This window comes from Silurus aristotelis (genome assembly GCF_946808225.1).
Source record: "Silurus aristotelis genome assembly, chromosome: 19".
In the NCBI taxonomy this organism is placed as follows: Eukaryota; Metazoa; Chordata; class Actinopteri; order Siluriformes; family Siluridae; genus Silurus; species Silurus aristotelis.
In genome coordinates, this window is record NC_139592.1 from 23,028,889 (window position 1) to 23,040,269 (window position 11,381).

Below are 11,381 nucleotides of genomic sequence, written 5' to 3' on the forward strand. Positions count from 1 at the left end.
TTTGAATGAGAAGGTGTGTCCAAACTTTTGGTCTGTACTGTATAAATTAATATGTTTGGGGAAATGTTCTTATATTCAGTATTAAATATTATTTATAACTTTTAATTTCTTTAATTTTTTTCCTTCCTCGTCATGAGGCCTGATATCCTACTTGCTGTATCCATTGCGGTTTTCTTACTCCATATTCAGTACATGAGTATTTTATCCCCATTCCGACAACTGGGGACCCATGGGGGTTAAGGGCCTTGCTCAAGGGCCCAAAAGTGGCTGCTTCGTATGGCTGGGACTCTGAGAAACTTGGGAACTTGTTTGAAAGTCATTTGAAGGCTGAAGAACAACCTGGAAAGGTTGTTTCATCATCAAAAAAGTGAAATGAGCTTTACAATTCCTACGGCTCTGAGCTACTCTCACTAGGCACCATTTACTTTGAGACCATGGAGCAATCAGTAGGGAGCAGAGGTGCTGATGATTGACCTTGTGTAAGTTTCGAGGTGAAGAGTGATGAGAAGGTACCTGCTACAAGGAACCTGAAGTCAGGGAAGAATAAGGGGGCAGTGTGAGGCTGATTGAAGTCCGGACGTTGTTGCCTGAAGAGCCGTGAGTTGCTTGTTTCCTGGAAGAAGTTTGAACTGTGAGACGTGTTTACAGAGCCGATGTAAAAATGGATTATAATAAATTTCCACTACATTTTTTAACCTGAAGGTCAGCACTTTATGGTTCATTAGCTTCCCGAGCACACACTCGAGGCGCCGAGCGAGAAATCTTGTGTTCAGCAGCGTTTGTGTAAAATAAGGAACAAATGAGGCACAAATTCTAAAATGTAGCAGCTTGAAAACCTTCACATGAACTTCTAAAGCATAAGGATGAGAAAAGCACACAAACACATGCCTTTAGGATGGAAAAAATGACTTTTTGCGGTTCCTCTGTAACGAGACTAAACACATTTTTTGAGAGAAATGGCTACGTTAATACAGTATTGATAAGTAGATGAACCCTGAACCTTCTTTCTCCATCTACACACAGCTGCTTATAACCGTACCCGCAATAACATCGTCCAACTGTGATGTCAGCGCTCAGGTTTGAGACGAATAACAAAAATACAAGACCAAAACAAAACAATTAGCTCCAAAATCGTGTAACGAATCGCAAATACGTCACATTTAAACAGTGCGTTTCAGATCGAATATTTACACACAGAAATTTATGTTTGTAAAAATATAAACAAAAACAAAAAAAAAAAGCTAATCTTAGTGTTCGAAACACCTACATTTTCAATGTTCCACAGAGAACCCAAGACTAAAAGAGCTAGCAAATATGATAAGCTTTTCCTCAGAGGAACTACCAAAGCACAATCTGCAAGGGTTCTAAGGGTTTCAAAGACTCCAGATGCACAGTTGTGGTTTGCAGATTGTGACTTCTTGCATACGGGTTGTGTTTTTTGCATATATTTTCGATATCGAAAATGTTTTTGAAAGTCATTTGAAGGGTAGAATGTAATCTTGGGAATGCTGTTACATCGTCATGTTGGGAAAAATCCGATCGCTTTGACACTAGGAACAGTGGGAAAAAAAATCAAGCTTATCCTAGTTGTTCGATACTTAAAATGTTGCACAGAGCGCCGAGGCTAACGCAGCTAGCAAATAATAAAGGCTAATAGCTAGCAGTTTTGCCTACGATTTTTCTGATTCTATTAAAAAGCCACGTTTTATTTCTAAGACAAGACTGTTATTGAGTGATTGGTTTGAACATTTTTTAATGGTTATAATTTAGTCACATTATTTCATTGCTTTATTATGCAAAATTGCATAAAACAATCTGAAAGAAAAAGCGAAAAAGGGCTTTTTTACTTTACTCACATGTACTTTTACAGCACAGTGAAATTCTTTCTTTGCAAAACCAAGCTGGGGTCTGAGTACAGGATCAACCATGATACAGCACCCCTGGAGTACAGAGGGTCTAGGGCCCTGCTCAGTGGCCCCAAGAGTGGCAACTTGGCGATATACCGAGGACTGAACCCCCAACCTTCCGATCAGAATGTGCTTTATCTGCAAATCTCCTCAAATGAACAAAGCTTTTAACTCCATCACTCATTCTTTGAGGAAAAGAAAAGTCGAAGCGAAAGAAAAAATAGTCCCATGCAGCAAATGCGAGTGTTTGGCGTCCGGGCTGGTGGGAGCGGGTGGATGCGGGTGGAAGCGGGCAGGTCCTGTGGTGCACTGGCGGCTAAGCGCAGACACTTCCTCCTGTTCGTGCCCGGAGACACTACGCCAATTACACTCTCTGTGGGAGTGGACTATTTGTGGAAGCCTTTCAGCCATACGTGAGCAGGGGATGTTAGCGTTAGCTGTTTCACACAGCGGCTATCATCGCACCTCTTCACCTCACACCGAGGCGCGTCTCAGAGCCAGCCAATCAAAAGCTTGTGTAGGCCGTGACGTCACAGTGAAGGGGAGCAGTGTCTCACAGTGTGTTAGGCCAAATCTATTTTAGGATCAAAGGTCTACAACTATTGTGCTTTTTTATAAATATGTATGTCGCTCCTGTTAGATCCTCATCTGTATGCAATAGTATTAGGATGCCTGATTTTTCAGCCATATGAGGTTCTTCCTCTAACTGTTACCACAAACACAGAGGCACACAGTTGCATCGGACGTCTCTGGAAGCTGGAGCATCTAATTCACTTGAACTAGGAGGCCTGAACCTGTTCCAGCATGACAATGTTGGAACCCTGTACAGAACCCTGTAACAACCTTTAATAATAATTAGAGACAAAAAAACCACGTATTATCACCCAGAAGAGTGACGGCGAACGGAGAGGAGGAGTGCCTGAAGCTCAGCTGTGAAATCCTTCCAAGATCCTGCAGGAGAACACGATGGGAATGAAATGCAGAATGACCTTTGACCTGCTGCAGAACCAAAACAGAACGGCAACGGAATGAACAGATGATTATGTAAGAATGCAGTGGACAGGCATACTGAAAGACAGATAGGGAGAGAGAGAAAGAGAGAGAGAGAAAGAGGGTATGAAAGGGAGGAGATAGATAGATAGATAGATAGATAGATAGATAGATAGATAGATAGATAGATAGATAGATAGATAGATAGATAGATAGATAGATAGATAGATAGATAGATAGATAGATAGATAGAAAACAGACACAGAAGAAGAGCGTTTGTGTGTGTGTGTGTGTGTGTGTGTGTGTGTGTGTGTGTGTGTGTGTGGTTAGTATGTTAAGGCTTTTACACTGATTAAATGGATTAATCCTCTGTAGTAGGATCCCTGGGGGTAGGTGTTTGGAGAAGATGGAGGTCAAGACTTTATAAAGCGAGGTGAGGTGAGGGTCTCACGTAGCAACTGCTTCATAATCTTTTTTATGACTCCATTCACAGAAATCTATCATGAGTGAGGGAAAAGAGGGAAAAGACGCTTCCTGGAAGTAGAGCAGAAGTTCCCAGAGGACTCGGCTTCATCTGTGTGAAGTTCAACAGACACTGGCCCCATGAGCAACAATCTCTCTCTTTCTCTCCGTCTGTCCGTCTGTCCATCTATCTATCTATCTATCTATCTATCTATCTATCTATCTATCTATCTATCTATCTATCTATCTATCTATCTATCTATCTATCTATCTATCTATCCATCCATCCATCCATCCATCCATCCATCCATCCATCCATCCATCCATCCATCCCTCTTTCTCTCAGTCTTTCTCTCTCCCTCTCTTTCTCACAGATGGCCTTCAGAGATCTGGGCTCCATCATGCTGCGTTGTTGCTAAATCCAACTAGAACACTTAGGACCAAAATAAACACAGCTCCTCGATTTCAGTCTCATTTCAAACGAACAGTTAATTACAGCAGACTTCTCTCCGCACGGGAAACGGGCCGGGTCGGAAACTTCACCGGGGTCGGGTAAATAAGAGCTCGTGGGCTTTTAGCGCTGAAGCATTTGCCCGGATTAGTGAAGGCTTTCAGGGGGATTTTGTATGATTTTTTTTTTTTTGCGTCCCAGATAAGAGAGCTCCATTAACTCAGTTCATTGTGCAATCAAAAAAAATACACGAGTAATAAAACCAAGGAAGTGGAGATGATTCTGATACGTTCCATTTAACACCAGAAACTGACAAAGTCCTCATTGGATCAGTAATGGTTCAAGATTTTCTGAAAGGAGAACGCTGTATGAGATGTTTGTCTCCAATTTCTCATTCGCATCACTTTTTCCATGCTAGTGAACGCCAATTGTTCATGTCTTCGTTCCTGTTTTATTGTCCTGTTGCCATCTTTATCTTGTCATTGGTTTGCTCCTCTATGGTGAGCACCTGTACCATGTTCCACCGTTGCACACATTTTTACTTTCCCGAGTGGTTGAGTTGAAGTAGAGATTCACTCAGTAATATGTGACTCCAGTTTAGTCGAGTTTCACTCGAGTAAAATTCAACTCAGTTGATGTGTAAAGACTCGAATGTGACTCTCAGCACACTGATCTACTAATAGAATGATATTAATGACTCAAACACTGATTTCTATTACAATGATCATGAACACAAAACCTTCTTTTCACCGACTTAAAAAAAAATCGAGTTCGAGTCTGGAGTTTCTTTATCATTTATTCCTCTCTAAATGTTCTGCTTGATGTTGAACTGATGCTGAACTGTATGTTGGTGATCAGTAGATACACCGAGCGCCGAGTAAAACAGAGCGAGCGCTCAGTCCTGATTGGTGGAACGACTGTCAATCAAATGCAGTGAGATTGAAGTAAAAGTTTCCCCAAATGGAAATACTTCAGTAAATTACAGATACACAAAAAAACTACTTGAGTACAATAACAACCTACATTTACTTCATTACTGTTCATCACTGCCTCAACTCTGCTGTGGAATCTGAAGATTCTTGGATCGCATGTAAGGAAAAGGGTTTGGCAGATGTTCATGTGGAAGAAGCACCTATGGCTGGAAAGGTCTACTTCCCAAAACTGGTCTGATTCCATCCCAAAATCTTGCTGCATCCATAGAGGAGAGTTCAACTACAAACATTTTCTCAACATGACAACATCTGTCATTTACCTGAAATAATGGCTGGAAAAATAAATATAATGCTGGTGTGTGGATTCCTGGATCACGGGGTAGAAACCCCGGGATCCAGGAATCCACACACCAGCATTATATTTAATTTAATCCAGAGTCAATGCTAAAGAACTCTGTTCCTGCCCTCGATTTTATTCTAATTAACTTCAAACTAGTTTGTTAATCATTTTTGCAGCAGTCGTCTTTTCTTATCAGTGTGAAAAAATCTTAAAAGCAGAGAAAGCGTAAATTCCTCCTAATGTAACACTCGTCATCATTACACTCTTAAAATGAGAGTAGAAACAAGATCACTATTAAAATCAGGATCACGCGCACATGCGCTTTGCGATTATTTATTTAATTAAAGACGGTTTTGTAACGAAGTAGTTACGATGCAAAAACAAGCGAAATCATTAATCGCTGCTTCTCAAAATACTTTCAATTATTGCAACATACAACATTGTTGTTCGGTTGTAAATAAATATTTTGGTGTCGACATAAAACAAGTTTTTGCATTGAATGATACTAATAAACGAGTCCTGAGTTTGATTATTGAGTTTTTATTACCGAGTAACTTTAAAACCAGTTATTGCAGATAAAAAGTAAAAGTAAAATAACTAAATTTAACTAACTTAATTTAAAAACAGTCATAATCATTTTACACAATCTGAATGAGATCAATAGTTTTTATGGCTGAAATTTTTCACTCTAAATCTTGGTTGAAATAAAAAATAGTTGAAAGCTTGAAAAAAAAAAAAAAAAAGGAAAAATTCAATCTGAAGCACAATGAATCTCTCCGACTTTGTCCTCATCACACGGTCCGATCTACTCCGAGATAAAGACCCTGATGTTCTCAACGTGTATTGGACCATTAATCCTCCACTCAGCGTGAAGATTTTCTCTCAGGTTCGGAGCCTCGGAGCCGTGCTGCAGTTAAAGGCCAGGATTTGTGGCTGCGTGTTGGACAAACTGAATAAATGTCTCCGGTTCTCTATATAACACAGGACGGTGGCGTGTGGCTCCGAGGTAGAAGACAGACTCTGATGTAAAGTGATGTGAGATGTAGGAGCTGAGAATCGAGTGAAAATGCTGGATGTGTTAAAGACGTTCACTTTAGCACTGAAATGAGATTTACACTCGACAGACTTATAAAGGGTTCAGTGTGGTTCATATTTATATATTTATATACCACAATCCAATACTGCATTCTGATTGGTCAGAACCTGCTGATTCATTGTCTATTACGACAGACGGGAGAAAGAGACAGAAAGAGAGAGAGAGAGAGAGAGAGAGAGAGAGAGAGAGAGAGAGAGAGAGAGAGAAGAGGAGAGAGAGAGAGAGAGAGAGAGAGAGAGAGAGAGAGAGAGAGAGAAAGATAGAGACAAGAGGAGAGAGAGAGAGAGAGAGAGAGAGAGAGACAGAGAGAGGGGTAGAGAGAGGGGTAGAGAGAGGTAGAAATAGAGAGAGAGAGAGCGACAAAGATAGACAACTATGAGAGACTGAATGTGAGACAGAAGAGAGAGAGAAAGAGAGAAAGACAGTGAGAGGAAGCGAGACAGGAAAAGAGAGAGAAAAAGAGAGAGAGAGAGAGGGAGAGAGAGAGAGAGAGAGAGAGAGAAAAAGACAGAGAGAGAAAAAGACAGAGAGAGAGGTAGAGAGAGATAGAGATAGAAAGAGAGACAGGAAGAGAAAGAGAAAGTGACAAAGATAGACAGAACTATGAGAGACTGAATGTGAGACAGAAGAGAGAAAGAAAGAAAGAAAGAAAGAAAGAAAGAAAGAAAGAAAGAAAGAAAGAAAGAAAGAAAGAAAGAAAGAAAGAAAGAAAGAAAGTGAGAGGGAGCGAGACAGGAAAAGAGAGAGAGAGAGAGAGAGAGAGAGAGAGCGAGAGAGAGAGAGAGAGAGAGAGAGAGAGAGAGAGAGAGACATGTAAATAAACATATAAATACTGATTGATATGATTGATATAAAGCTGTTCTGTTGTCTATGGCAGCCATCCTGATGATTTCCTGATTCCCAGGTGTGGTTTGGGAAGTTCTGTCTGTTTCAGGATCCTGCAGTACAATAACACGAGCCTCGTTTCACGCTGTGGGGTTTTATTATAACTGTTAAAATCATTTGTCTCATGGTGGAGTGTAAATACAGAGTACTGAGAGCAGGATGATAAAACACATTACTGTACCACACCACACACACACACACACACACACACACACACACACACACACACACACACAGTCGGGGAACCAATGACCTCTTATTGCCCTCTAGTGGATACAGTGTGGAAGTGCACCGTGTAACTCAGATTGAAGAGTTCAATGTGGACTGAAAGTGAACAATAAAAATACGGCTTGTGTTTGAGCTGTATGAAGTCCTCACTCTGCTCTGTGTGTGTGTGTGTGTGTGTGTGTGTGTGTGTGTGTGTGTGTGTGTGTGTGTGTGTGTGTGTGTGTGTGTGTGTGTGTGTGTGTTGAACAAAAGTTTTAATAAATAAAGGAAGAGTTGATGCAAGAAGACAAGAGTCCGGTCACCCCTGTGCCAGGAGCAAGAGAGAAAGAAAGAGAGGGGGAGGTAGAGAAAGAGAGAGAGACAGACAGAGAGAGAAAAAGAATGGAAGCAAGATGAAAATACACACATGCAGAACAAACAAACAAAAGAAAGAAAGAAAGAAAGAAAGAAAGAAAGAAAGAAAGAAAGAAAGAAAGAAAGAAAGAAAGAAAGATTCATACAGAGAGACACACACATATGGGAGAAACAAAGAGATAGAAGAAACACAGGAAAAAATCAAAACAGTAAGAGATGAAAAAAAGAAAGAAAGAAAGAAAGAAAGAAAGAAAGAACATTTGACAATAACAAACACAATAACATAAACTCTCTATATCTGCAACCAGAGAGAGAGAGAGAGAGAGAGAGAGAGAGAGAGAGAGAGAGAGAGAGAGAGAGAGAGAGAGAGAGAAAGGGGTGTTAACCCTAAACTACTCCCTATTCCCCTATAGAAGTGCACTATAGTGTACGAGGCTCTGTGTGGTTTGGGACGGAGCCAGGCAGCTGGGACCCAGAGCTTCTCTCCTCTCAGTGTGTGTGTGTGTGTGTGTGTGTGTGTGTGTGTGGTGTTAAGTCTGGACTTGGATACAGAGGATCACTGCTGTGTGAGAATAAGGTAGGAAATAAGGACTCTGTGTGTGTGTGTGTGTGTGTGTGTGTGTGTGTGTGTGTGTGTGTGTGTGTGTGTGTGTGTGTGTTTGTGTGTGTGTGTGAGACATGTCATAAAAAGGTGTTAAATGTGCTGAAAAAGGGAATGGGCTGAAATGATTTCATTCACACACACACACACACACACACACACACACACACACACACACACACACACACACACACACACACACACACACAGGGTCAGGGCTGGAAAAAGAGCAGTGTGTGGGGACCTCATGGTAAAAAATAGAGTGGCTTCAACATGAGAGGTACAGGTGTCTGAAATCAGTGGCACACACACACACACACACACACACACACACACACACACACACACACACACACACACACACACACACACACTGATTTTTCTTTGTAGAATTGTTTTATATATATAAATTCTAATTGATAATAATAATAATGACAATGTTTTCCAGAGGAACGTGTGGTAGAGGTTAAATGCTCATATCATGTCAGACATTAAGCCGGATTTATGAGATACTATGAAAGAATAAAAAACATCAACATGAGAATGAGACACGGGAGTGAAAGAATGAGGTATTAAGTTGAATAACATGAAATGAGATATTAAGGTGAAATAATAAGATAGTATATGAAAAAAAAGCAAGATAACGTGAAAAAATGATAATAAGCAGAGGTTGAATAATGAGATAGTTAAATCTCATGAGATAGTTTAAAAAAAAACAACAACAACAACAAGATACCTTGATATAACTAGCAGTAATGAGCTTATAATGAGCTTATAATGAGCTGAAGTTCAAATAATGATAGTATGTCTAAAAACAAGATAACCTGAAATAATGAGATAATAAGCTGAATTTTAATTGATGAGATGGTATGCCATAAAAACAACAAAAAAACAAGATACCTTGAAATAATTAGCAGTAATGATCTTATAATGAGCTTATAATGAGCTTAATCAGCTGAAGTTCAAATAATGATAGTATGTCTAAAAAACAAGATAACTTGAGGTAATGAGATAACATACCATGGGTGATATGAGATAATGTGAAAAAACAAGATAATGAACTGAAATAATGAGATAGTATGGTAGATAAATGTTGAGGTTATCATGAGGTTATGTTGAGACCCGAGTGCAAAACAAACAGCAACTGTATCCCTAAAGCCATTTAAGCAATGAGATATAATGAGATATTATAGCGAATTAATGAGACAGTACTCTAGAAAAACGTTCCAACTTGCGAATCAGGGCTTTGTTTGTGATAACACGAAGATAACCGTACACGAATCTAGAGCGGTTTAAACGTGTCCACCTGCACGACACGTCTAGACAAATCCTTCATGAACCCTCAGGAAGCCGTGTCAGAAAGATCACTCCTGATGACAGCGTGACTTTCACACGTCCTTTTATAGACCTCGGCTCCTCCCTCCCTGTACGTGTCTCAGCTGTCGTAGGCCGTTCCTCCCACGCCGTGGCTCAGGAGCGTGAACGTGAACGTGGCTCAGGAGCGAGCAGCTGCTTCGCTTTCCGCCGTAGACGCAGCTGTAGAGACGTCGAACTGATGTCAGACGTGACCAGGTGTGTGTTCAGGACTGAACCATTCACAGTGTGTTAATCCTGGTCTATTTATAGGGAAAGTAAGGAGTAAAATACACACACACACACACACACACACACACACACACTTACACACACATACACACACACAGTAGGTGCGGTGAAACTAGAGGAAAATAATGAACAATGAAATTGAGTGATGAATGTGAACTTCATATACATGGATGGATGTCACATGACCTCACTTCCAGCTTCTCCTCAGTAGCTACTTGTGCATCACAGGATTTACTTCAAGCCTCTGTCATTTGTTTTTAAGCTCTTATCGGCCCGATGTTGGCCCCGTCCCAGAGGAGTTCAGATCAGATACTTTTACCCCGTCAATTTCCCGGGTTTAAGTGTAAAGCCTCCAATGGCAGGGTTCCTCTGAACGCCGTGGACTTATTGGCTTATCAGATGAGATCATTGGTGCATCTCTGCTCCTGAAATAAAATCATTCATGATTTCCCAGCTGCCTTGATCATTCAAATGTGCACCATGTTTACTAATAACTCATAAACACTCGGAGCGAAATATTCGACCTGGTGCAGCTCAGACACTCGAAATATTTTTACTAGCTGTCATTTCACATCCACGGCTTCTCTTCAGGATTCCGCGTAGCACACAGGAACGCAACCCAAGCCGGGAATGTTACAGGAACGCTCTCGCATCACGCAATGCCTTGGCACTTGTTATATTTACTCTCTTCGGAGGCAGGATGCTATTTTGACCAGACTGTTGCCAGAACGTTTCATCGTATATCACTGCCTGCTCGGGTTATTTCTACTGCAGGGGCTTTAAACGCAGATCGCCGCCGAGAGCTCGGGGAAAAGACAGCCATGGATTCCCCGTACCAGAGCTTTATTTCGAGTTTTGGTTCGGTGCATTTCTACGATTTTTTGACAGAGGAGCTCCTGTGATGACTTCCAGTCAGGTCATAGCGGTGTGGAGAGGTGTGTGTGTGTCGACTATAATGTGGAATAATGAGATTATAATCTGAGGGTGATATGATATAATATGTAAAAACTATATAATACTTATAAGCTAAATTAATGAGATAGTAAGTCCAGAAAAAACAAGATTATAAACGGAAATAATAAGATACTATGCTGTAGTTGAAATAATGAGATAGTATGTCCTTAAAAAAACACAAGATAACTAGAAACAGAGATAATAAGACGAGGGTAATATGAGATAACGTGTAAAAACAAGATAATAAACAGATATAATGAGATACTACGCTGAAGCATTAAAATAATGAGATCCTATGTACTAAAAAACAAGATAACTTGAAATAATGAGATAATAAGCTATGGTTAATATGAGATATGCAAAAACAAGAAGACTTTAAACAATGACATAATAAGCCGAGGGTAATATAAGATAACGTGTAAAAACAAGATAATAACCAGAAATAATGAGATACTAAGCTGAAGCATTTAAATAATGATATATTATGTACTAAAAAACAAGATAACTTGAAATAATGAGATGCTAAGCTGAAGCTGAAATAAGTGTAGTTAATGGTCATGCTTACATCATTTGTTT